This window comes from Diadema antillarum, unplaced genomic scaffold (assembly GCF_040938485.1).
Source record: "Diadema antillarum isolate AM-2024a unplaced genomic scaffold, OU_Dant_1.0 seq00001136_RagTag, whole genome shotgun sequence".
Lineage (NCBI taxonomy): Eukaryota > Metazoa > Echinodermata > Echinoidea > Diadematoida > Diadematidae > Diadema > Diadema antillarum.
The window spans coordinates 352,926-378,509 of NW_027271948.1; the positions used below are offsets into that span (position 1 = coordinate 352,926).

Here is a 25,584-nt window from a genome sequence, read left to right on the forward strand (position 1 = left end):
GTGACAGTATCACCAAAGAAGGGCTGAGTTTTCCAAAATGGTTACAGTTGAGAATACAAATAAATTGTGACAGTGTACATGTAAGCAACAACATTGCCCGTAATCCCATCTGTGCATTTTTATGTAAGGAGAGATGAGTTAATGGTTACATACCTAGCTTGTATAGTTACGGTACCCATATGGTAATCTCCCAACAGGAGCTGTACTGGTTACCCAAGGTGGCATCATCCAGCGCCCACATCATCCTCTCCACCACCAACACCGACACCAGGAACATCAGGGAGCTCGTCGATGCACGCCAGTACGATAGCCTGGAGGTCAGCCAGCTGACCCGTGACCTGAGGTCAGAGGTCACAAAGAAGATGCTGCTGGTGAGGGGAAAGGAGCTGTCCCCGGGACAGATGGAGAAAGTGCTGGCCCATGCCGAAACGGGAAACCCCCTTTACCTTTACATCCTCTTACAGGTAAGGGCTGCGCCCCTCGTATGTATGCCATGTGACTGTTCTTTTGTATTACGCTTGTCATTCACTTAAAAGTGAATGAATCTCCATAATATAGTTACCGGTATTATGTTTGAATTGCAAGACTATCCCATGCTAAAGTTGACTGAAATTAATAGAGCAATGTCATACAAACAAAATTATGAGAGTTTCATGAAATTAGGACTGAAAATGACAAAGGTATGGAATTTCACTTGTGTCTTTGTGCAACATTGTCATCTGTCTTTAATGAGATGAGTTGATGATGCCATTGCCATGCAAGCCTCCCATTGATCTGTGAACATATTTTCATGAGTGATTTCCTTCTTTGAAATGAGATTGAGAAGGCAAGTCTGCTACATCGAAGTATTGTGTAATAACTCAGCGAGTTCAATAACATTGGACTCAAAACCCATCAATGATAACTTTTAAGGGGGATAAGTAAGTAGTTGCTGAATCATTGATCAAATAGAGGTTGTTGTGATATTGTTGTGAGCGAACCAATAGGAGAGCTGTAGGGAAGTGACATTATCACTTTAAATATCTGATTGAATATTTGGTTATGCCCAATGTCACTGTTCAGTAAAAACATGTGAAATAGAAAGTCCCTTAGCATTTTCATTTTACGTCCAATATTTTCAAAACTCCAGTCCATACCATAAAATCATTTTGATGATTCAGGAAAGGAGTCACGGGATGAAGTTATTAGAATTACAACTTTAGCAGTCAATGGTATCTGTAAAGCTCTGTCTCCCTAGTTAAAAATGAATTAAGAATATCATGCTTTTCAAGTCCGCACCATCTGAACTGTTTGCTTGAACTTGTCAATCATTTTAAAGGATTTCGCTTCCCGTTTCCCATTCCCAGGAGGATACCATTTTTCTTTCCTTACTGGCAGAGCATACTCAGTTTCATCAGGTTTTGTTTTGTTTGTTTGTTTGTTTGTATGTCACCAGGAGCTGTGCAGCTTTGGCTCCTTCTTTGAGCTAGATGACTACATTGACTTCATGCTTACATCTACAGGGTATGCCTGTTGATCATGACATAATATGTTCCCCATGCAAGGTCAGGCTGTGAAATTGAAAATTGTATTGTCTATCTTAGGAAAAACATGTTTCATCTTGTGAAAAGAGGCATTTTTCTCAATTCTACTCAACTCATCTCAACTCCCCCACTCCAACCCTATAAAAAATGAAATGATATATGTAAGTGGATGAGCTTTGGAGCAAGAAAGGGGAAAAAATAAAGCACCAAACTGTGGAAGATTATCAATTTGTATTCTTGTAGTAAAGAACTTAATTCTGTTACAGTATGCTCAAGTGTTCCCTGCTCAAATTTACTAATTCATTGTATTATTTTGGTATGTACATGATCTTTGGTAAGGTATTGTGTTGTTAAAAGCTCTTTATTTGTTGCTGTAGACACGTGAGATATGACATGTTCTGTTGAATGTTATATTTTTCTTTAGAAGTCACATAAATGCATCATATATTTCAAATGCCCTTCCTTTGCAAGTAAGCCATCTGGAAAAGAATGATGCTCATTTGTCCAGGAAGTGAGGAGTTGTTCCGGCTCAGTGGTTAAGACCACAGACTCTCAGTTGTGAGATTCCTGGTTCATGTCCCCTGGCTGCAGCAGTCTTGCCCTAAGGGCAGGACACTTTATCCTCATTGTCCATTACACAATAGCATATAGGTTAAGAAATGCTACAAAAAGCCATGAATCCAAGTTCATGCTAATCCTTTGACCAGAAGCCATGCAACTTAAAATTGCTTCATAAATACAGTAAACCTCCGAGCCATCTGTCCATGTGGTGGCTTAAGAGTGCCTCCTTAAAATGGCCACAGAAAATGGCTATGTTCATAAAATGTTTGCCACTAAGTCTTTTATCTTGTATTAATAATAGGATGTTTTTTGTTTGTTTGTTTGCTTGTTTGTTTGTTTTTGCTTTTGGTTGACCTTTCATCATTTCTTCTGCTTTGTTTTGTCTTTCTAATAGCACTGTGGATCTGTTTCAGAAATTCCTCCAGCGACTTGAAAAAGACTACAATCCAGAAGGAAAGGAAATTGTTAAGGGGGTATGTAAAGATGCAATGCCTTTAATGTTCATTTGTTATTCGGAATCCCCTTGACCAAACTTCAAAAGGTGTAGGGAAAAAGCAAAATATTTCTGCCAGTTTGCTCTTTTATGGCAGAAGAATGATTATAGTAAAATTTAAGGTTCAATTCCTTTTTGTTGATATCCTGTAATGATATGCAATAGCATATATCAAATCATGCTCATATTCCAGTAGATCAAATTTGAAAACAATCCGGAGTGACTTTGGACTGCATTAGATTGTCAAACAGAATTGTGTCCCCGTAAGGTTAGGCTCTTGAACCTAGATGCCAAATTGCCAGACAGTATATTGTATATGTCGACCTCCCTTTGATTTAGATTTGTTGTGTGGAGACCAAGGAATTACCATGGATGGCTGTGTATTATTTGTTGGCCATGAGGAGTTTGCCCAGTAATGTGGTGACTATGGTGAAAGACTTTTGAATGATTTTGTGTGATCACTCCACTCCTTGTCTTCCACAGGTGATGTGCTGTCTATTGCTGGCCCACCGCGGCTTGTCGGAGAATGAGCTCAAGGCCATTGTAGGACTGACCAACCAGGAGTGGTCGTCACTCTTCTTTGCCATGGATGACTTTCTCCTGGAGGCCGAAGGACTCTACAGGTGATACTCACTTCTATTGATGATACCCTGCATCCATCATTTACCCTCCTAGACCTGCTACTTTGCACTTGATATTATTATGCATTAAATTTGTTGTAGCCAGTGATAGAGATCAGGTGGTCCTTCCATCTACCCTGTGTTTACATGTTGCTGTAGATGCAACCAGTCATGATGTGAAGAAGAGAGAAATATTCTTGGGTCTATCGAAGTGAAATACTAACGAACATTTACCTTTGTTTGATTTGTGTCATTCACTGGTGTTTGTATGAGTGTGTGTGCATATGAAGTGCACATTGTGTCAGCTGTCAACTATCAAAGAGACGATATAATCCACTTGGAATGAAAAATGGTACGTATGTTCACAATGTGAAAAAGGCTTTTGCACATACAATGATATGCCCCAAAGTTTTTTTTTTTTAACCCTTTGTCACCCTGAAATTCTTTTGATTGCATTTTTCAGTCACTTTTGTCAATTTGCAGTTTCATAATAAGTCTATGTTGCACACTGTTTGAGGTTGATATTCTGATATTTTGACACCTTTTCCAGTGGTTTTCTTATATCATAATAAGAGTTTGGATTATGTTCACATAATGTTTTTCTTTTCCCTATTTTTGTGGGCTTGAATTTTAGCATCCTGTTTTTCAGTGGTTTGAATTAATACAATTTTTCCAATCTCATTCCCCCGTTTTGAGTGTAAATATTGCTTGAACGTCACCAATGCATGACGTGTATTTAACTTCATATTGAACATCACACCTTAAAGGGACTGTACAGTACTGGTTGAGGTGGGGATTCATGTTTTGAACGTTCCTTAGTGAGATAATGAAAAGCCTCTTATGAAGTATGAAAGAGCATGTAATTTTAAGAAGGATTTGACGTTTATTTGATGAAAATTGGTTTTCAAATGGCTGAGATATCCCAAAAAGTGCTAATAATAAAAGGCGACATGCCACAACTTTATTAGGATATCTTTGTTTTTACCTTGTTTTTTTATATCTCAGCCATTTCAAAACCGATTTTCATCGAATAAACTTTTGATACCCCTTAGAACTGCATGCTCTTTGACATCTCATAGAGTGGTTTCTGAATATCTCGCAAAACGTTAAAAGCCAAATCCTCGCCTCGACCAGAACTGTACACACCCTTTAACGTTTGATCTGAACCAGCGTTTGCACGTCTAATCATGTGAATGGTTGTTCCCCTCTTTTTGCACACGGTGTCTGGGTGTCACCCCACCCCCTCCCCCGACAGATTTGCGTTTAGCGAACTAGCCTCGGCAGTTGAAGCCTCATTCTGCCCATCAGCAGAGAGTAAAATGCATCATAGGCAACTCCTCATCAAATACTTCATGTCCAACTTCAAGGTATATCAGGTCCTATCGGGTCATTTATGTATCAGTTAAACTCAGGTGGTCTCCCTGATGTGTTTTCTTCGATGTTTGTCAAAATACTGAAGTTCATTCTTACCTTACTAGACAAAAAGATTCTTTTCTTCTTTCTCCTGTACAGATCATATCTGCTTTAAAAACAATAACCACTACAGGACCTAAATTTTGGAATGAGTTGGATAGAGAAAAAAATCTAATTTCAGTCTCTTAATTCATTTAAGCATAAACTTAAACTCGTTTTTCTGAATTCATACTTATAGCTATTCTTCAATCCTCCTCGACATTCTCTGTTCATACTTCGCATTACTGTCATTATCAATTATGTAACATGTGCCTCGCTCATGATTTCTGTATTATCTCCTGAACTTCCTTTTGTACACATCTTGGTATCTCTGCTATTGTACACTGCATCTGACTTGTACCTCACTCGGGTGATCACGCAACTCTCAAGAAGTCTTGGGCCGCGGACATTGTTTTCTTTGTTTTTTTCTCTTTCTTTTTTATTCTTCGACGTTTATATTTCTCCAATTCACAAATTGTCATTCCTTCAATTGCATGTACAAAGTAAGAATCAATCTCACATCCGCATCTGGGAATCTACACCCTGCAAGCAATGCTTCTATGAAGATTCCTCATATTTCACATGTTTTATTGTCTTATAAGCTGCACTTGACAATTCATTCATGCTTTTGTATTGTGAATGTCTATGTTTTATGTATTTGTTGGAATGTGGAATATTGAACAATAAAAACAACAAGGTACTCACATGTAACTCAATTCATCATCTCATCATATGCAAACATTTTCACTCATATCTCTGTCTTCCTCCATGCCCAAGGCATCGTCCTCTTCATCTTCTTTTCATGTCTTCAGTCACCCAACTCTCTTAAAGGACAAGTTCACCTTCATAGACATGTGGGTTGAGTGAATGCCGCTATATTAGTAGAACACATCAATGAGAGTTTGAGGAAAATCGGACAATCCATTCAGAAGTTATGAATTTTTAAAGTTTCTTCTCAGTCATGGCTGGATGAGAAGACTACTATAGCTTGTGGTGTCATATGAGTACAACTAAATAAAGAAAGTATAAAGAAAATTCAAGATATTCTCAATTTTCTCACATAATGAAAGAACACTTGACTTCTCTCGTTCAGAAGTCAGGGGGAATAATATTACCCCTAACATGAGTCAGTAACAAGTCAAAGAATTGTGCACTTTATTCAAAAAGTCAAGTTTTGTGAAATTCTCTTTTTATTTTCCTTATATCGTTGTACGCATGTGACATCATACACTGTAGTAGTCTTCTCCTCCAGCAGTGATTGCACAGATATTTTAAAAATTTATAACTTTTGAATGGATTGTCGGATTTTCCCCAAACTTTCACTGATGTTTCCTAATAATATTGTTGCCTTCACCCAATCCACATGTATATGAAGGTAGACTTGTCCTTTCAACTCAATTCATTTCAAAACCAGTGGAATGATGCTGCAGGTGCTTTGCCACATCAAGTAAAGATGCATGATTTGGTCAAAGGTCAAAGGCCACTGAACTGGAGTGTCCAATAATGTGCTATGATAGGGTAGGATGGTCAAAAAGAATTAGAGATTAGATTAAAGTGAAAATAGAGATTTGAGGTAAGATGGTCAAGTATCACCAGATATGGTAGAAAAATATACTATAATTTTCCAGTCATAGATTCAACAACAAAAGTTCAATGAGAATAGCATGCAATACAATTTTTAGAAATTAATGAGGAAATATTGTCTCTGTGCAAATGAAGGTGAAGTGAATTACTGAAGGGCAGAGGTCTACATATACAACAAACTAGCATACAGGGCTGTATGGTGATCACAAGAGAGTCATTGGCATTACAGTTAAATGGCATTAGCTGTTTTCGTTTTGTTTTTAGAACATACAGGGGACTGTCACAAAAAATGCCTTGGCTGTGTATGTATGTTTGACTATTTGGTGTGATTGATGTGAAAATGACTAGTTTTGTGAGTGTAATTAACCTACACACATACCTCTCCTCTTCCACATAATGTTTGTCCACCCAGCATGCAATAAATCTGTCAAAGGAAAAATGTTTCGTATGCCAAACAGCTTGCTATGCTAAAACCCTGAAAAGTCTCTAGAAAGTCTTTAAGGGCTGATTTATGGTCTGCCAGATTAAACAAACTCAGACAGGGCTGCTAACCGGGACATCTGTGGTATTAGTCCTCCTCATCAATCTATGCCAGATTTTGCTTCTCTAATATTGCACCTACCCCGTAAGAGTTGGATCTGTCTCCTGCTTTATTTGCCCATTAGCTGCAGCAAACGTATTACTGAAACTGAATGTAAGTTTGTTGTGGTTCTTTTGGGGTATATGTTGTTTGCTTGTTTGTTTGATTGATTGATTGTTTGATTGTTTGTTTGTTTGTTTGTTTTGTTTTGTTTTGTATTGTTTCCTTTTTTTTCCTTTTCTTCTCTTGAAAACTACCAGTGAATTTCTGTCTTCTGTTTTGTTTTGTTTTGTTTTGTTTTGTTTTGTTTTGTTTTGTTTTGTTTTGTTTTGTTTCATTTTGTTTCATTTCCTTTTCTTTCTTTTGAAAAGTACCAGTGAATTTCTGCCTTCTCATCACAGGAAGTTAATGTGTGAGTCATCAATTGATAAGAAAGTATTGTGGGGAAAGATATTCAGTTTGTATACACAAAGTTTTACCAAGATGATGAAATGAATAAATGAAGTAAGAGAATAGATTAGTGTTAATGCTGGGTTAGAAATAACATTTACGACGGAAAATAAATTATTCGTCTTTTGGGGTATTAACAATACGGCATTGAATTGTATCACTATGCTTGTGAGATATGAAATTCATATTTATAAGATAGAAGGAATAATTCATTGTTTTGATTTATGTAAAGATAGTATAAGGAAATGTTATGATAAGGAAAAATTTATTGCCAGAAATAATCATAAGCTACAAGTGTTTCAGAAAAAAAAAATGATGTCTGTTTAGACACCTGTTCTCTTGATATGTATGATATGGTGTGTGTCACAATATTTCATGGTCTGTTTTTCAAAGTACTTTGTTTGAAATATTATGATATATTATGTGTTTAGATGAATATATGTTTGATGCAGAATAATGAATATCTCAGCGGGACCAAAAAAAAACAAAAAAAGATTGACCAAGAATGTTGAAATCAATCATAATGTGTATTTCACCTCTTACCTATTAAATAGTCTTGAAATTACTCTGTGTCCTTACACCAGGGTTTGGATGAGAGATTTGATACCAAAGTGCCAAAGCGGGTTGCTGATGAGTTACCATGGCAGCTGCAGAAAACGGAACAACTAAATGACCTTGTGGACTGCCTGTCTTCTTTGAGCATGTTCAATGCATTGTCAGTGTGAGTGTAGAAAACATTGTACGTATGAAGAGCTTATTTGTAAAAGGGGCTAGATCCATTTTTGATGAAAATTTAGTTATTAGCATCACCGCACAGAATTCCGTTTGAGTTGTTTACACTGAAGATTTCAACCCCTGACAATCGTTTGAATAGAAATCATCGCAAAATTAGATTTAGATTTTCCATACACTTGTGTACAAATTCTCACAAACAAACCAATTTATCTCCAAAGTACTAGAAGTGGATGTAGCTCCTTTTGCAAATAAACTCTTCATATAAGGCTGGTCTTCGTCCTCTTTTTGTGCTTCTCCTGTTTGTCTCCGCCAAGGGAGTAGGTCATGTTTTCATTACCGTTTGTTTGTTTATCCATGTGCAAAATAACTCAAAAAGTAGGGAACGGATTTGGATGAAACTTGCAGGAAAGATTGAGAACAACACAAGGAACAGATGACTGAGTTTTGGTAGTGATCCAGGAATTTTTGTGTTATTATGAAGGATTTTCAATATTTTGGCAGGTAGGGTCAATGAACTTGGGACTTCAACATGTGCATTTTTGAGGTTTTCATACATATACAGGAACTAAAGTGCGTGCTCTAGTTTCTGCTAGGGCGAGACGCTGCACAGCTGGAAGCTGATGACATAACAAAATGCTTCTATATTGGGAAATTGGAAGATTTTCAGCATGCATATGTATAGGTGGAAATCACTGATAGTCCAGTCAAAATAGGGTTTCACCCACCACTAATTGCAACAGTACGAATTCCACTGCAGTGCAACTTGTTATGGGCTCCTAAACACCATACTAGAAGTCCCAAGAAATCCAATGGGTAAAGTGGCTAAATTTGAATAATATGCAAATTAGCTCCCTTAATGATAAAAATACAGTGTTTCCATGAAAACTATGCTTCCAGGTTTCAGATTGGAAAACCGAAAGTGTTTTAACCTATGTTTACAATGTCAGCTAGTGCGATGCAAACATTTTCCGTGTACATAATCTGGGCCTCATTTGCATAATATGCAAATTAGCTCCCCATAATGATAAAAATACAGTGTTTCCATGAAAACTATGCTTCTAGGTTTTATATTGAAACAAAGAAAGTGTTGAAACTTATGTTTTCAATGTCAGTTAGTGCGATGCAAACATTTCCATGTACATATTCTGGGCCTCATTTTGGATAATATGCAAATTAGCTCCAATAATGATAAAAATACAGTGTTTCCATGAAAACTATGCTTCTAGGTTTCAGTTTGGAACACCGAAAGTGTTGAAACCTATGTTTGCAATGTCAGTTAGTGCGATGCAAACATTTCCATGTACATAATCTGGGCCTCATTTGCATAATATGCAAAGGGTACCGAGCCAACGGAATATTCAAATTAATCAAAGTGCCCGATATGAGCATATCAACAGTGTTCAAATGTGATATTTCAGTTTCTCTTCACCAAAAACAAACTTTTCAGCATTAGAAACCTAGCATGAATAATTTTAAGCGAATAATAGTTTGTTATCAGACAGATAATGATAGCTTAATCCATTAATTACGTAGAATCAAAGTATGAATTTAAACAACTGCCAACATCTATAACTTGTCCAATTTTGTAATTAATGAACTCTATTTGGAGAGTTGCTTATTCGAATCTGGATGATTCAGCTCTTGCACCCTTGAGGGTTTTGAGATATTGAAGATAGCACAGTCAAAGGAAACTCTGTGGGTAGTGACCAAAGTTACCCCCATCGATCATATCCCCATGGCCATTTGCAAAACATGCATCAACCAACGCAATTTCCGTTGTTCTAAGCGTACAAGATACAGTCGTTCCAAAAGTGCATATCTCAAAAAAGGTCGTTCCCTGAGTTAATTTGACTATCACTGGAGTTTTATGACTTTGTATAATTATCGTAAGGTGCTACAATCATTGAACATTCTTTTCATCCTACATAGTTTTACGCACCTCATTCAATTTTTCTGTTACAAAAAAAAAAAAATGATGTCTATATTATGTTCTTGTCGAAAAATGAAATAAGAATTGAATTGAATTCCTGACATATCAAGACACTTTTATTTCTATAAAGATTGCCGGAGTAAAGATAAAATAACAACATTGATCTACAATACCTATACAGTCCAAAGGGTTCACTTGCAGAGACCACCTTGTGGGAGGTGCTCAAAGTAACCCAACGCATCCTAAAGGCAATGAAAAACATGCAGTATATACAACAGCGAAAAAATGTTCCATGGGTACATGCCTTTGAAAAGTTCTTCCGCCTGTCTAGCACATACTCTTTTATTTTCGTAAAATGCAATTCAGGTAATACAGGAGAGGTTGCTTTACAATATCTATATTGTCAAAAAGTTGGACATTGAAACGCAAGCCCTTGGGAAGTGCCCAAATCACCCCTACCCTGACCTTCGTGGTCCCAAAACAGGTTAACAAAACATGCATTATATGCCAAAGCAAATTCAGTTTTACATGCACGTAGAAAGTCGTTTTGCCGGGTTGTAAATAAAAACACTTTACTTTTCATGATTTTTAAATAGTAGAGACACTGCTTTACAATATTCATATAGTCAAAGGGGTGTACACTCAAAGGCCACCGAGTGGGATGTGTTCAAATCATCCAACCCCCAGGGCAATATAGGAAACATGCACTATCATTTAGCACGAATATGTTCCAATTTTCCAAAGGTTGTACAGCAAGTGCCCTATTGTTTTCAAGAAATGCAATATAATTAAAAGAAGAAAAAAATTGCTCTACATTAAAGGGATAGTACAGTTTTGGTTGAGATAAGAAATAGGCTTTTGAATTTTTGCAAGATACCAAGAAAACACTTATGATATAGCACAGAGCATACCATTTTAAGAGGAATTCAAAGTTTATTTGATGAAAATCGGGTTTGGAATAACTGAAACATCCAAAAACAAAGTAAAACAAAGTGATCGTTACAAAGTGTGGGTCCCACACTTTATTAGAATCGTTCTTTTTTTGGATATCTCAGCCATTTCAAAACCAATTTTTATCAAATAAACGTTGAATTCCTCATAAAATTGCATGCTCTTTCATATTTCATATGAGATTTCTCATTATCTCTCCTAAAAATGTTAGAAACCTGAAATTAGGTCTCAACCAGAACTGTACAATCCCTTTAACTTTATTGTCAAAAGGGTGAACATTTAAAAGCAATCCCTTGGGAAGTGTCCAAAGTTACACCTCCGCTCAAGCCCCGTAATTGCAACACACGGATACCATGAATGCAAATTCTGACGTTCTTTGGTGCATGGTCTTAGAAGTACACTTTTATATCAATGAATGTCGTGGAAATGATAGAAGAAGCATTGCTTCACAATATCTATTCAGTGAGAGGATGCACATTAAATGCCAATCCTGTGGGATGTGCCCCAAAGTACCCCACCCTCATGGCAATATAGAAAACGCGAATATACTATATGTTCCAAACGTACATGTTTCAAACTTCGATCATGCCATGCAGCAAGGGCACTTTTGTTTTCAAAAATACATTGTAGTTAATAGAGGAGACATCCCCTAACAATATCCATATTGTCAAAAGGGTGAACATTAAAGGACAATCCCTTGGGAATGGTCCAAAGTTACACCTACGCTCATGCCCCCTTAAGACAAAACACAGATATTAGCAACGCAAACACCGTTGTTCTAGCGTGGATAGTTTTAAAAGTAGTCCCGGCAATACAGCAAATACACTATTTATCAATGAAAAGTCATGGAAATGATAGAAGAGGCTTAACTTTACAAGATCTATACAGTGAAGAGGATGCACATTAAATGGCAACCCTGTGGGATGTGCCAAAAATATTCAACCCTCACGGCAACTTAGAAAACATATAATATCATGCAACGCGAATATATATATGTTCCAAACGTACATGTTTTCAAAATTCCATCGTGCTGGATAGCAAAGGCACTTTTGTTTCCAAGAAATGCAACTAATCAATAGAGGAGACATTGCTCTACAATAACTATATTGTCAAAAGGGTGAACATTCAAAAGTAATCCCTTGGGAAGTGTCCAAATTCACATCTACGCTCACGCCCCCTTATTACTAAACACAGACATTAGCAACGCAAATACCGTTGTTCTAGCATGAATGGTTGTAAAAGTAGTCCCGACAATACAGCAAATACAATTTTCATCGATGACAAGTTATGAAAATGATAGAAGAAACTTAACTTTACAAGATCTATACACTGAAGAGGGTGCGCATCAAACGGCAGCCCTGCGGGATGTGCCAGAAATACTCCACCCTCACGGCAATATAGAAAACATATAATATCATATAACGCGAATATATATATGTTCCAAACGTACATGTTTTCGAAATTCCATCGTGCCGTACAGCAAAGGCACTTTTGTTTCCAAAAAATGCAACTAATTAATAGAGGAAACATTGCTCTACAATAACTACATTGTCAAAAAGGTGGACATGCAAAGGTAATCCCTGGGGAGGTGCCTAATTTTACACCTACGCTCACGCCCCCTTATGACAAAATACGGATAATTGCAAAGCAAATGCAGTTGTTCTAGCGTGAATGGTTTTAAAAGTAGGTCCAGCAATACAGCAAATACACTCTTACATAAATGAAAAGTCATGAAAATGATAGAAGAAGATTAGCTTTACAAGATCTACACAATAAAGAGGGTGCTTATTGAAGGGCGACCCTGTGGGCCCCCGAAATGCCCTTTATCCTCTTGGCAATATAGAAAACATATAATATCATATAACGCGAATATATATGTTCCAAACGTACATACTGTCAAAATTCGATCGTGCCTTATAGCAAGGGTATTTTTGTTTTCAAGAAATGCAATGTAATCAATACAGGAGACATAATTGCTTTACAATACTTATATAGTAAAACGTGGTGCACATTTAAAGCGGTCCCTTGGGAGGCGCCCAAAGTTACCCCCTCAACCCCGCGTCCCCATATGCAAAACGTGCATTATGCCAACGTGAGTACTGTTGTTATGAATGTACTCTTTACACTTACCGCTAATTTGCATTTTATGTAAATTATTTTTGTACGACCATTTCGAAAAGGCATCTATCGTGTTCAGTGACCCACAAAATATAAGTTTATACATTTAAATCTTTAAAATTGGATAACGGGAAGCTGAGATCTGTCAATTTCCTCTCATTTCAGGAGCTAATTTGCATATTATGCAAATTTTACTATTTTGCCCCGCTGGATTTTTTGGGACTTTTAGTATGGTGTTCAGGAGGCCTCAACGACTTGCACTACAGTGAAATTCCTACTGTTGCAATTAGTGGTGGGTTACCCCCTAAAAATCGCTAGATTGACTGGACTATGATCTCTATGGAGGGATTGGGAGAACAAGATCATTGGTGGAAATATAGCTGCTTGGCGGAGGTCTGCGCTCTCATAGTGCTTCTCTAGTTTTCCTCCTGTTCTAGAACAGGAGGAAAGTATATTTTGTTTATTCTCCTTTTTGAGTATTTGTGACCGTGCACCTCAAAACGAACATAAAGTCGCACACACTGATTTTGCATGAGGACTGAAAATAAGTGAAATGGGTCAACCTAGCCGAACTTGACTTTTTCATATTTTCTGAAAGAGCGGGTCTTCTTTTACATTATGCTAAAATTTGGTATCATAAAACGGGCAGGAAAGTGTGTTTTTTTAGCAGTTTATCTCGAACATTTTTGGTAGAATAGTGTGATAAGGTGTGTCTCTAGAATCGCTTTTTCATTTCTGAAAAATCTTCTCCACACTCTTCACTTTCAACTCTAATAACTTTTGAAAGGATAGTGCTACTGCTTTGAAAGTTGGCATTAATTATGGACAAAATGTGTTAATGAGGCATGCTTAATTTCAGTTTAATCTGATAATCCCTTCATTGTTGTTACTCTGGTGGTTACTTCCTGTTTTTGTCCCATTCATCGCACGGCCAGCACGGTGTGGTAAAGATTAAGCACTTGAATAGACACTGTACTTCAGAGCCTCATTTCTCAGTTCACACTTTTCCTGAGTTTTTGCTTTCTTTCCAATATTTAGATAGGTTAGGAGAGTCCATTTGATTTGAGCTATACATCATTTTAAAGCAATTTAAAGTCTGCTCTTTCAGAATATGGTCTCAACTAAAAATTCATGTCTGGCGACTTTTTGTTTGTTTTGAGGTGCAGGGTCACATTTATCTTCTTCTCTGTCCTCCTGCTTCTCTTCTTTCTTTCCTTCTTTGTCATATTCTCTGTCTTCTTCTTTGTCCTCTTCAGTTTCTTTTTCTCCTTTTTTTCCCATATTATGTGATTATCATGACCATCTGCAGCTCTGCCTGTCACATGCATCTTACCTTACTGATTATTCTTCACTAAAATTCATCCGAGATGGGGCCCAAGATATATGAAGCCACTGGAGACGAGTCCCGAGTATACTCGGAGAGATTTCTATGGGAAATGTGTGTTGCAGCAGAATCAGCCCATCCTTAACGGGTTAAAGTCCGACACGTATCTTATCCTGTGAGGTACATTATCATATTCCACATCTTGGCAGGAATCATTCTTTTAAGTCACAGGAAATTCAAAATTGTTCAAATGGTTTAGGTGGCCCTCCATGGGAGCCCACGATAGGTATAAAAGACCCAAAACTTGTATAAGGACATGAAGGATCTTTATCTCAAGATAAAAAGCTGTGGAGCAAAGCCACATTGCAAATACAATTTGATAGTGTACTGTATATACTCTGTGGAGAGCAACATTCTGTGGGATAGTGTATGGGTACTGTGTAATTGTTGAGCAAAATTTAGCATTTTTTCGTGATTTTTCTAACTAGGGGTCTCCTCACTTATTAGCATAACCCTCTTGTCATTTTCGTGAGAATGCATTCAGATCTGATCTGGCAGGAATTATAACAGGGAAAGGATTTGGTTTCATAGGTAGGATGTATAGTTCCCTGACTTCTTTGGAGTAGGGCTACAATTGGATGAAACACTTTCGACTTCAGTCATTAACTGTCTGATCAGATCAGAAGAAGTGGTAAATTATACTGTGCAGATTGTTGTTACACTGTGTTATGCACTACATGAGTGTTGTTATTTTAATTGTTTGTGTCTTGACATACCATTTGTAAGTTGCTTATATCTCCACATGAATCACATCAAAGCTTCATTTATCTTTCCCCTTCGTTGATTGGGTTTCTTATAATCGTGTGATGTAATGTTACTGTAACTTTTCATTGAATATCCGTAATAGAATAAAGTTGCAAGGAAATGAAGGAGATTTTGTATCTGAATTGTGTGCAGTGGTCAAGCCAAGTATGACCTGATGCAGTACTGGATGGCGACCGGTCTGCCCGGTGATCAGATTGTCCAGCGGCTGCTAGCCATCATAGATGACCAAGTGACCCTTTTGTACCTGGAAAAAGAGAAAAGGGGTGCATCAGGTGACAACCAGCAGACACCAGCAGAACAGGTGAGGGGCAAGGAAGAAATGTAGTGCCAAGAACTTGTGATGTAGCATGGAGGTTAACTGTGTAGAGTTTGGTGGCATGGGAAACTATCGCTAGATTTTGAAGAATACACATGATTGTAATTGTGTTAGAGTGTTGAACCTTATTTCCTTAAGTTGTGAATTACATTCACTTTGTATGCATATGTCATATCTTCTTCTTTGCAATGGGGGAAAGGCTTCATTTCAGTTTTGTAAGGTTGGTAAAACACAAGATGAAAAGTTGATTGTAACTGGAAAAGCTATCAGGTTTTCTAAAATTCTAAGCCCATGGAACAACAGAGAAATTGCACACCTTCACTGTTGTGGAGGTTGCGTAGTTTCATTGTAGTTTTCTCCTGCCATGCAACATTTCTTAGTTAAATATCATATAATTCTACTTATACCATGGATTGCAAAAATAGTAGCAGAACCTCACTCAGTAACTTTAGAGTGTTAAAAGTTACTTTAACCCATTAGAGATTATTTACTTTAAAAAACACATACAATAGTATGCAATACTGTTTCTTGTGGTAAAGTGAGAGTTAACCTACTCCTCTGTCCCTTTATCCAGCTGCTGCCGGTGTTGGTGGAACTGACAAACTTTCTGGATGAGGCTGGTTACACCCTTTCCATGGAGCCGATCCTGCTGAGGCTAGTCAAGATGCATGTATGTAGTCTGCCCTAATGTTTCAGCACCATTTACTAAATCCATCAAGCACCCAAAACCACACATTGGGGATTTTGTCCAGTATCTACCTATCATTAATATTACACTATTTTGGATCTAAAATTTATCCTCTGGTGATTGGTAGAAAGAGTTTCACACAATATCATGTGTATTTTAAACTATCTCAGAATGGTGGCATGTTTGACACTCCATGGTATAGACTTTGAAAATGATGTCAAATTTTATTTCAGCATTTTTTCAAATAGTGCATTACTTGTGAAATATTGTCACAAAGCAATTTTGCTCAAAGATCATGAAAGCCTACTCACAGTGGCACACTGCACACTTTTATACCTTCTTTACAATCCACACTATGTGTTGGAATTCAGTGCTCTTTAAGTGTCACCTCTTTTAGCAATGATGAACTTGCTCCTATAAAATCCATATGTGCTACTAGATGCTGTGTGTTTTATAATTACAGTGACTCAAAGTGAAAATCCATTTACTGCTGCTGTGAGGAACAATTTACGTGTTATATCAGTTGTAACTTTACTTCATGAAATGCACCAAAAGTCACTCATTTTCAATTTCAATTTTTCAATTTATTCATTTCATAAAATCACATATAAAATATTTACATAAATGTGTGAGTCAAAGGAGGAAATCACGCAAAAGCCTAGGGCTTGGAAATGGAGATTACCTTTACAATATAGTTTAAAATCACAGTTTTGAATGAAACATACATATATATATATATATATATATATATATATATATATATATATATATATATATATATATCAAAAATAGAACTTAGATTAGAGACCGTTACAAAATCAACAATATATTATGATGGAAACAGCAAACAGGAAACAAAACAATGACTGAACTAATACAATATATTACAATACAATACAATACAAAACAAAACAAACATGCAGGGTATTTGTCAAAGGTTTGTATAGATTGATATTCTAGTAGGCCTGGAAATTCACATCTTTGATTAACAATATTTATTTTAAATCTTTGTCCATAAAACAAATCATATGCTTGTGCTGCACGATATTGAGAATAATTGTCATACTATGTGTCCTTTTTTTTTCTGTCCGTGAACAGTATGAACATGTACTCTAAACCTTGAGAAAAACTTGTGTAAATTTGGATCTGAAGAAGAGATACGAGTAGAATATGCTTAATGAGTTTGACAAGTATCTGGACGATCTGATGATCCCTTCATGTAATAGATGCTGTGGATTGAATCACCCTGGTAATGTGGGTACAGCGAAGAGTGAGACAGGACACTTCATTTGGCCATTGACTTCAAAGGTCTTTACATTTTCCTTTTTAAATTCACTAGGAATATCCAGATTTCATAAGTCTAGATCTGACCTTGAAGTAAGATTATTGAACAGCAACTTGTGGCAAATGTTTTCTTTTTTTAGTGTATGTATTCAAGGTCACACTTACAGTTTTTAATACCGAAAACATGGTGTATGATTCACGAAAAGATATAACACACTGTGATTTCAGAGAGTGAATATTCAGTAATGGCTTCCATTCTCGATATCTTGTGACCTCATGACAGAAAGCAAGATATAACATGGAGGAGGTGGAGAGGGATGTGGACGCCCTGGACTCCTACTGTGAGCTGAAGACCAAGCTAGCATGTCACTACGCCAGCACAGAGAGGTTTGATGAGGCCTCCAAGATCCACCGAGAAGTGTTGGACCTTAGAGAGAGGTACGTTAACCCTCTGTGTGTTTTGTGTGCTGATGGGCACAGAAAACCCCATACACTGTCAAAAGTCCCTGCTGTGGAGAGGGTTAAAGGAGATGGCTAGTAAAAAAATAATAAAAAAACATGGGGTCGGCGGAATTTTTAGGGTCGGGCGGGTTACGCCAATGCAACAATTTTTTTTTTTTGGCCTAATGTGCAGTTTAAAGCCTCGTCACTGTACAGGCATGCTAATCTGGAAACACTGAACTGCACTTTACTCGAAAATGAGACCAATCTGAAGCAAATAAGTTTTCCCACAACAATAGATATATAATGTACTCTTAAATGAATCCCACAAGAATTGGAACAATCATCCACCAGCATTCCCACTGATTCCCACTGATCAGTTACTAGCCATCCCCTTTAAACCAGGCTGTCACGTTCTTTACCTGTTTGAGAAATTATGTAGGCATATAAATGTATGACCGCCCGGCTCAAAACCCACAGAAAATTGCAGATGAAAGGACAAGTCCACCTTCATATGCATAAGGATTGAGAGAACGCAGCAATATTAGTAGAACACATCAGTGAAAGTTTGAGGAAAATTGGACAATCCGTTCGGAAGTTACGAATATTTTAAGTATCTGCGCAGTCACTGCTGGAAGAGAAGACTACTACAGTGTATGATGTCACATGCGTACAACTATATAAAGAAAATAAAAAGAGAATTTCACAAAACTTTACTTTTTTAATAAAGTGCACATTTCGTCGACTTGCTACTGATATATGTTAAGGGTAATATTATTCCCCCTGCCTTCTGAAAGAGAGAAGTCGAGTATTCTTTTGAAATGCGAGAAAAATGGAAATATGTTGAATTTTCTTTATTCTTTCTTTATATTGTTGTACTCATGTGACATCACAAGCTATAGTAGTCTATTCATTCAGCCTTGACTGAGCAGAAACTTCAAAAATTCATAACTTTTTAACGGATTGTCTGATTTTGCTCAAACTCTCACTGATGTGTTCTACTAATATTGCTGCATTCACTCAACCCACATGTCTATGAAGGTGAACTTGTCCTTTAAAATATGTCATTTGGGTTGACTGACTCAAATGTTTAAAGTTTATCTTGCCTGGGAGAATAATCTTTTCTCTACCTACTGTCAAAATTTGGTGGCTTAAAAGAAAACCAAATTCCAGATATCAGTATTTTTTTCTGGACCACTTTTTTTTCAGACAGGTGCTGCTTTAACTGTAAAATAGAACGTGTTTTCATTGAAACTGCAGCACATTAAGCCTGAGTGACCATGATATTCAAATCCTCTCTTCTCCCATTTCTATGAAACTGCACCTCCATGCTCTCTCTTATTTCAACCATTTTTTGTGATGGATTGAGATAGTCCAATTTTAACTAGTTGTACATCATTTTGAAGTTTAGAGCTTATTTTTTTAAACTATGTGGGAAGGTGGAAATTCATTTTGGCCTACTTTTTGTCGGTTTTGAGCGGGGCAGTCACATACTGCAGAGGAAAAACCAAGAACCCTGTTAAGAAATCTGAGAAGTTGGCACTTCTTTGACAAGCCCTCATCTACAAAAGGGTGCAAAAGACAAAGTAGGCACCTTTATAGTAATGTAATGTGTCCAGTGATATTCCTTTGGAACATGTAAGCAGTGTAGGCTGCTGGTTGGTTTTATGTGTTATCTGAGGGTAGCAGTCATTCATAAAACATGCACCGAAAAATTGTAACAGTAGTAGTGATGGTAGTAACCATGATGAAAATAATAATTGAATTGTGAGGATAATTATGTATAATAATATCAAAGTGACATTATCATGTATACAAAATACTAAATATTATAATAATGATGATAAGAGTAACAATAATGGTAAAGATACTGGTAATCATATTAATCATAATAATAAGTTTAAATGATTATGATGATGATATTGTTAAAGTAGACATTTTCGTGTGAATAATTTTTTGCAGTCGGCTGGGTACAAATATGACTTTCACACTTTTTTATTTCCGTGGAATGAAACAGATTGAATATTGTTAATGATATGAGAAGCAGAAATATCTGTGCACTTTTATTTTATGCTTGTTTCATGTCTCTCGTGAAATGCACAGTATTTCCACATTTACATTAGTGAACGATTACTTTGATTTGCAGGCATGTGGACAGGGTGGAGAAAGGCAAGTCCTATCTTGCTGTGACCCTCAACAATCTTGGCTTCATCTTTCTTCGACAGCATAAATTTGATGAGGTGGGACTGTGCAAACTAAAAGAAATTGGCTACTTTCCGTTATCCTTTCGAGCTTTTTCATTCACTACTAGCAACTATTTCTAACTATTACAGCAGAAGAATAGCTATTATTATTTTGGTTGTGGGTTTTAAAGGATTGGCATCCCGGTACTTTGAGTAGAGACAGTCTGGCAAGAATTCATTGCAGCAGAAAGAAATGCAGATTGAATTACTGTAAAAGCTGTTATTTTTGCATACAGATTTTTTTTTTTTTTTTTTTACAAATGAAGAGCTCACATACATTTTTGATGAGATGTTGTTTTCACTATTTGAAACCAAGGCTCTCTTAAGTTCATTAATGCTTGTCTGTTTACTCCGCTAGTGCATCATGGCTGTATTTTTGCATGTAGTTAAATTCACGGCCTAACAGTGATTTGTGAAATTCATGTAAATTAAACCCTTGCGAGCATAACAGCTTTTACAGTAGATGTAGATGTTTCCTCAGTTTCCTGGTATCACCTGCAATGGGATTAGCTGTGATTATTATAATTTCTTCTTGAATATTTTGGGAGTTTCATGGTGTAAGTCTATTTTTATCACTGCTTCAAAGGAACTCAAGTTTTGAGAGTATGTGGTGTTATCCAATGAGCCAGTAAAACTGATACTCAGTTAAGGAGAATGTAGTGTGAAAGAATGCCCCAGCTCTAACGTGTATTATAAAAGTTTTGTGCAACCAACTGTGCTTTTACACATACTGAGAGTGCTTAATTTGAATTTGCTGAATTACAAACACTATTGCAATTACGATTCGAATCATCTTTCGTTCATACGACCAAGGAAGACTTTGCAGATTCTGCAGTTTTTAATTTCAGAGCAAGGAGGGGAGGTTTTACAAGTTCCCATCAAACTCTTGAGCCATAATTAGCACATGCTTTGACTGTAGTGTGAACATGTGAGGAGTGGGGTCTTTCTGGGGAAGTGGTTGAAAGGTCAACATAAGCTCCACCCCAAAACACGATTGGAGGTCAATAACGTTCTCACGGTTGTTTCATTGCTTAATTCTGTGGAAACATGATTGGAAAACACCTCCAGACCGTCATTTGAAACACGATTGGAATCATGATTCAAATCACCCTCCGCGATTCCAGTTTGCATTCACACGGCAAGAATGCTTTGATGATTTGAAACACAATTCTTGTTATGCGTCACTACAATTGTGTTTCAAATTAAGCCCTCTCGATATGCGTGAAAGCTAGGTGTGAATCTATGTTGTTCCCGGGATATTTGCATTGTGCTGCAAGGAACATTTTCTTAATTTGTGGTGTGTATGAGCAGGCAGAGGATTGCTTTGGGCGTGCTGTAGAGCTGCACAGAGAAGTTCACGGTGAGATGAATGAACTGGTGGCGTCTGCCCTCAACAACGTTGGGATGGTGCTGTATGGGAAGGAAGACTACAAGGGGGCTTACCCTGTCCTGGAAAAGAGTCTCAAGGTAATGGGATCTTTTTGCTGCTGTGATTATCAATGATTGTCATTTCCTTTATGAGCAACGACAGTGAACACATTGTCGATCATCTTTATCATTGTTATCCCCCACCGTGATCACTGGATTAAATTGCCAATCCATGTCCGAATTAGCTTTGATGGATAGAGTGAAGTCAAACATACTGTACAGTATGTCCCCAAAAAAAATTACAATTGGATTTTCGCATTTATAACATTCCAATGTGATCAAACTGTCTAAGTGCTACTTCAGGGTCTTAAAACATAACATCTTACTATCATATCTTGCGGAAAACCCCATTCACTTTGATAAAGTGGTTACAGAGAAATATGGATCATTGTAAAACATGTCATTGGTCTGATTCTTCCAAGTTTAGCACTTAGATGCTCTTGGAACTGCATATTAATGTGTGAACACAATGGACAGAACTTGGAGGGAAGGGATTCCTGATATGCTCTACAAAACTCCTCATTTCTCTTTGACCACTGAAGCAAATCGGATGGGGTCTTTTGTAAGATGTGGGCAATAAGTTTTAGTTTCATACCCTGAAATTGTATTTGGGTTGAGTCACTGCTTTTAAGGCTATTATTTCAGAGGGTCCCGTTCTAATTTTTTGGGGGGACATGCAGTATAGTACATACAGAATGATCTGTCTGAAGGACTTGAAATGCTGTTGAGGGACTAATAGCCTCCAAAGAAAAGCATTGTAAACTCTACGATTAGAACATCTTGTATGTCCCCTCCCATATTAGTCATTTGTTATACAGTTAGTGCATGCTGTATCATGCACTATACTGGATTATAGAACAACAAAATACTAAATTATCCAGAGTGCCATTTTGTTTTGCGAAGGCCACAGGCCACGGTGAAATAGAACTGCACAAGGGATTATTAGTATTCAAAGTTCTGTAGTCCAGTGCTGGTGCATCAATAGAACATGTGCTAATTGTTATAGTAAATAGATCCCTCCATCTACATGCATTTTCTGTAGGTCTAGGCCCTACTAGATCTACTACTGATTTTGTTTAGATCTGAGATACAAAAGTTTCTTACCTTAATTACAAAATGAACTCCGAAATCCAGATGTCAGCTCTTCAATGCTGAAACACTCTGAACAACAAAAACTTGAAATTCAAAGCCGGGAACGCTGAAATTCCAATGAAATCTTGATCCCCAAATGATAGCAATCAAACAATTGACTCATCTCCTGTTTATTAACACGGGATTCACCGTGCCAAAATCAACATTATAGGGTACAGACATGCCCTATACCAAAATTTTATACAATCACGTGATGCAATCTAACCAATCAGAACGCATGTTATACTTGACCTTTTTACTACAATATGATATTGCATGGGTTAAGTGGACATTTTAAGAGTTCCTCGAGTCCAACAAAAAGCTATTGGCATCATGTGAAAACCTTGTGGCAAGAACCACCACATTTCTTATCACTTACTGTTGTTAACGTGAATGTTTTCCTATGGGCAGAACATCCAAGGATATTCTGCCCATAGGAGAACATTGTTAGTGGTGTGTTGTCACATAATGATTGATGTTTGCATGACATTTATAGAAGGACAAAATCATGCTTTCAAATTCAATCATTTGCATATGTTGTGGCATTTTAAGATGACCTTTCCATATTTAGTTGACTGTTTGGGAGTTCTGTTTCCCTCCATATTTTTTGAAATAAAACTTTCACATATAAAAAGAGAAAACAGAAAATGCACCTTGAATCAGTTATTCAGCATGCTCAGAGGTAAATCTGCCAGAACAGAATTGGCCCAATGAAATTGTACTGAATTGACATTAAGGTTACACAAAATATGAGATTCACAAAACTGTCAAAACGTGGGAAGCCCTCTAAGCGTATGCATTTGTTTCCACATATATATCTAAAAACCATGTTTTAAACTAGTTTAAAGGACAAGTTCACCTTCATAGACATGTGGGTTGAGTGAATGCAGCAATATTAGTAGAACACATCAGTGAGAGTTTGAGCAAAATCGGACACTTGACTTCTCTCTTTCAGAAAGCAGGGGGAATAATATTACCCTTAACATACGTCAGTAGCAAGTCGAAGAACTGTACACTTTATTCAAAAAGTAAAGTGTTGTGAAATTCTCTTTTTATTTTCCTTGTATAGTTGTACGCATGTGACATCATACACTGTAGTAGTCTTCTCTTCCAGCAGTGACTGCGCAGATACTTAAAATATTTGTAACTTTTGAACGGATTGTCCAATTTTCCTCAAACTTTCACTGATGTGTTCTACTAATATTGCTGCATTCTCTCAATCCTTATGTATATGAAGGTGGACTTGTCCTTTAATGATGCAGGGGTGCAGGGACATGCCACATATATATCTTATCAGGGAGGTGAGACGCCTCCCTGATCTTATGTATATCAGTATTACTTACTATGGCCAAGTACATGTACAGTGTAAATGCCGAAAGAGAAATTTCTAATACGAATCCTTGACAAGAGCCCTCGCTTGACACACCAACTGCAGATCTATGAGGAAGTGTTCTTCGGCCAGCTTCCCCCCGACATTGGTGGAACATACATGAACTTCGCCATGTGTTCAGCGCGCCTTGCAGATAAAGGAATGGAAGACGTGGAACCGCTGTATAAAAGGTTTAGAAAATTCCTGATTACAGTGTGGTAGGGTACAACTGATTTCAATTTGAAGCTACTATGTATCGTATTTATACCCTCACTCACACATACAGTTGTAGTGCTTATAGAAATCATCTGGAGGTTGGGTGGCTGGTTGGACGGTCAGTTTGTCCATTGCAAAAACTTGTGGATCAAACTCCTCCCTCATTTTTTGAGCAATTGACCTACATGTAAAATTTGGCAAGTGTGACTGCTGTCATATGTAAATGTGCAAGACACCTTTCTTGTCAGTATCTAGTAATGTGTTGCCATGGTAATGACAAATTTTCATAGAAATCATACCAATTGAAACTGCTCTCTCATTTTTATAGTACAGTAATTCATTCGAAATTCGGCAGAGGTGATCAGTGTAATGTGTAGTTGTGCAAGACACCTTTTTCATGAGTATCAAGAAATCTGTTGCCATGGCAACAGCAGTTTTTGTACAAATCACGCAAAATTTTGTGGATCCAACTGCTCTCAGGTTTTGAGCATTTGAGTTGGAATTTGGGACTTATATACATTATTGTGGTGCCATGGCAACAGCATTTTCTATACAAAAATATGTGTAATGAGCCAACTACCTCAGTTTTGAGCATTTGACTTGAAATTTGGCGCATGTGACCCCTATTATAGTATGTAAATGCACAAACTTTATCTTCCATCAATCACATTAATTCAGTAATATAGTTCTAGTTGACATTTGATACTGGAGGTGTCATTAAATTCTATCAATCAAGTACTTGTGTATTCCGTCCACAGTGCTTCTAACTGGCATACTTTGTTTAAAATTCAGTATCTATTTTTTTTGTAGAAATAAATTATGTCTCTGGAATGTATGCTGTTGGGTTTTTTTTTTTTTCTGAAAGTTGATGTAAACTGCTTAGTATCTGCACTACTCCCACTTTAAACCAAAATATTTTTTTCCTCCAAAAAATTTCTTTAACTGCTCTTTTGTGTGTTATTGGTGTGCAGAGGTGGCCTTCCTGCATCCATCACAAGTTGTAGCTTGATCTTCTCAATTTGTGAATCCTATGATACAGTGCAGGCTCTCTGTATGGTTCCTTCTCTAAGATTGTAGAATGTGTGCTGTGTTAGCTCTTAAAAGCATGGGTCACACCCGTTTCTTCTCATTTGCTTGTGTAATAACACAGAGCTCTTGAGATCCGCATCAATGCCCTCGGAACAGATCATCCGACGGTGGCGCAGACATACTTGAGCTATGGATCCTATCTCATGCGCATCGACCAGCTAGAGAGGGCGCTAGCTATGACCAAGGATGCCCTCAAAATATCAGAGGTATTGATAGTCATAAGATTGAAATCT

At 37.1% G+C, this 25,584-nt stretch overlaps 1 pseudogene; it reads left to right on the plus strand.

Moving 5' to 3' along the window:
* Positions 1-25,584, plus strand: part of LOC139744091 (TPR repeat-containing protein DDB_G0287407-like) — a 40,034-nt pseudogene that overhangs the window by 7,611 nt on the left and 6,839 nt on the right.